This window comes from Saccostrea cucullata, unplaced genomic scaffold, assembly GCF_032062105.1.
Source record: "Saccostrea cucullata isolate Sc308-1 unplaced genomic scaffold, CSIRO_AGI_Scuc_v1 ctg11224, whole genome shotgun sequence".
Lineage (NCBI taxonomy): Eukaryota > Metazoa > Mollusca > Bivalvia > Ostreida > Ostreidae > Saccostrea > Saccostrea cuccullata.
The window spans coordinates 27,055-30,583 of record NW_026927675.1 but is presented as its reverse complement, the minus strand read 5'-3'; the positions used below and the strand labels follow the sequence as shown (position 1 = coordinate 30,583).

At 35.0% G+C, this 3,529-nt stretch overlaps 1 pseudogene; it reads left to right on the top strand.

Moving 5' to 3' along the window:
• The first annotated feature begins 699 nt into the window (after window positions 1-699).
• Window positions 700-1,386, top strand: LOC134275171 (uncharacterized; annotated as a pseudogene).
• Window positions 1,387-3,529: the final 2,143 nt, after the last annotated feature.

Below are 3,529 nucleotides of genomic sequence, written 5' to 3'. Positions count from 1 at the left end.
AAACCTATTTCATATATCAGCTGTGCGTAAGGGCAGTTTTCAGAAATTTACAAAAATACGGTGGAAAAATCTTTTTATTTCAAGAAAAATGCAACCTCGCCAGTCGTCACACAAGGCGGAGGCTCAGTCGTCAAAAGGAAAAAAAGAAAATTTGCAGGGAAAGCCAGATTACCGGGAAAAAAAACAAAAGTTTCCCCAGTTACAACACAGGGAATAAGCATCGAGGAATCCTGCCTGAAATAAGACAGACCATCAAGTTCATTATTACTGAGTCAAATTAAGATTCTAGACATTCAAACATTCCCTTGAACAAAATCGGCCAAGAATTGTGGCTTTTATATATAAATTCTTCCAGTGTTCCTAGACAAAATACACTTCAACAAAAAGCTTGTTTCGATTTCAATAACAAAGGCTTTTGTGTCCGTCCTTAATGTCAATATAGTCACAGTTGTTTGAAATGTACAGGTAAACATCCTGCAACTAAGTGTCAAGAACCACAATCAGTCAGTCCTTAATAAAGCTATAAATTTTCTAGGCCTTTCAAATTCACATTACACTTCCCACTCCTTCCGTATTGGGGCTGCCTCGGACAGTTTTACTAAAGGTCATTCTGAATCCGAGATCATGAAAAAAGGTAGATGGTATTCAAATGCTTATAAAACTTACATTAGAAATCAGTGAAATATATTTTATCACAGTATGGCAAGAAAAAGTGTTTGGATAGTCGGCTCATCCATTATCAAGTGGGCTTTTCAACGAGCAAGGCCTTTCACCCGAAAAATCTCATTTGGGGCTTAGACGTCTTAATTATCGCATCCTTTTGCAGGGCAAGGGTGGCCTAACTTGGAAAAAACTTTCCCCGAATTCAGCTACTACTGAGATATGAACCATCACCTGATGTTTTAATTGTTCACTGTGGTAGTAATGATATAGGTAATGCGCCTTTACTTGATCTACGCGTAATGATAAAAGAAACAATTCAAATGATTCAGTCTAAACTTCCAAATACTATCATGGGGTGGTCTCATATTCTTCCTAGATCTTCATGGCGATACAGTAAGAATGTTAAATCTCAAAATCTGGCAGTCGAAAGAATTAACAGTTTTATGAGCAAATTGTTTGTCGGTAATAATGGTTTTTATATCAGTTATCCCGAGATATCTTGGGATTCTAGAGGATTATTTGTTAAAGATGGTGTTCATCTTTCCGACCTTGGCAATGACATATTTCTATATAACTTACAAAGTAAATTGCAACAAGTCTGCTCTCCCATTGGCGAACGTATGTGCCGGCCAATTTAAGCGTCGCTCATCCTCCAATTTTTTTTTGGCGGTGGTTGTTCTCCCTTAGCTTTAACAACCATGTGGCGATATTTCGCGACGCTTTTGGCTTTCATAGATTTGATAGCATTATTATACTGAGTATCTGTTCCCAGTACCAGTATAATTTTTTTTTCAATCATAAAGCCAATAATGTACATGTATAATGTCATAACGTACAATGTCATAATGTATACTGATGAAATGCATAACGTATGCATAATGAATAATGTTTAATGGTGCAATACATAATGTATGCATAATGAATAATGTACATTTATTAATAATGGATACCTCAATGTTTGAATAATGCATAATGTTATCTTTGAGGGCTCCACATTGGGACAGTGTTTAAAACTATAAGCCCTCAAATTGTTTATGTGGCATAGTGTTTAATGTAATGTATATGATGTAATGTTTAATGTAATTTATAATGATTTTAGGGCTTACCAATTTATCATCCGGCAGCCCTAAGGCCGCGTTCGCCAAGAACAAAAATAAATGTTATATAACTTTACATTTGCCTTCATTGTCTATAATAATGCAATTTATTTCACTAGGCCACACCAATTTAATTTCTTGGTCTTCGGATTTTTGACAGAAAAAATTGAGGCGAGCGAGCGATTTGAAAATTTTAAAATTAAAAAGAGGCGAGCGAGAATTTTTTATTCTTTTTAAAAACTGTTTATTTCAATTCATAGTAATTCAAGTAAGAATCATACATCATGTAAATGTCCAATTCAAACATTTATTAATGTTTTACACCTCTTGGGCACAATATCCCCCCCCCGCCCCAAGTTCTATGGTCTCCGTGAATATTTTCACAAAATTGAAATAAAGCTTGAATAATTGAATATTGTTCAGAAAGAGCAGGAATATAAGGGTCTGAATCATCCAGAAGATTTTCAGTACTTCAGCAATGGACACACAGGTGGAAGGTAGTGCTTTAAAGTAGTTGAAAAATAACTGTGCAGTTTGTGGCCTCCTTTACTACTATTCCTGGATCCTCTGTGTCGTCTGGTACCAGGTATACTAATGATTCTCTTTTAAACGAATTAATAGGTCCTCCTACAACAAATTTCATTTATGAAAAAGCAGTCTCACAATATATCAATCTAAAATAAATTTAAGCTTGTAAGTATCTGAAACAGCAATTCAAACCATAAACATGTTATAAAACTTCCCTTCTACTTATCTTTTTTCACTGTAGAGTGTAGACAGATCTGTGCTTTGACCACTCTCCACATACATGTACAATAATATCACGAACTTTCTGGGTCTTAAACACATCCCTGTTTTTCTATCATCTGTCTCTTAACCGGGTGCTAGTCACTGCGCCCCAAAACCTGAACGCCCCATGCATGAACGCCCCAAAATTTTTTACCTTCGCCCAAGTACAAATATGAGCGCCCCAAATCTTAATCACGAGCGCCCCAAACGTATTTCACCAGCGCCCCAAATTAGCATTTCGGGCGCCCCAAGCTTAAGGCTTTAATTAACTAGTAGAAAACCAATCTGTTGTCTTTGATGCGTGTTTTATTACAATTTATTAGATTAAAAAAATATATTATTATTCAAGAGCGTCCCGAATGATATTTATCAGTTGTTTATCACGAGTGCTTCTAGTTTTACGATGTATAATAACGAACGCCCCAAGAATTGTAAACTAGCTTATATGAAGATAAATGTAAACGTACTAAACAAATGGAATTCATATTTATAGAATAGAATAAACTTAAACAACGATGTGTATTTCTGCAGTAACTATGTAATAATAACCAGAAAAGTTTTTAGACTAGCTGTCATATTCATTGTGGAAACATGTGGTCTTATACCTTATATCTCCTGAATATCGGTAAATTAAACTATTCAAGATACCAAGTACCAACTTTTTTTTAAATCGTCTACGTAGGTTGCAATTTTTTTTTATAAGAGTTACGAAATTTATTAAGAATCTGTCAGTAATAAATATACAACAAAAATTATTGTGACACGATAGCGGTGTATTTCTTTGAAGTTTACTGTTCTGTATTAGCAATACAGAACGGGACTGTGGTGGGCGGAGCTACTTTCCGTTCTGCATTAGCCTTGTATACAGTATTGTATTTGCCAACTATTCTGTATCTAAAATACAGCACGGTCTAAAAATAAATCTGATTCAATTTAGCAAAGCTAGCACGTACACATAATAAATACTGATGTTTTCCTAT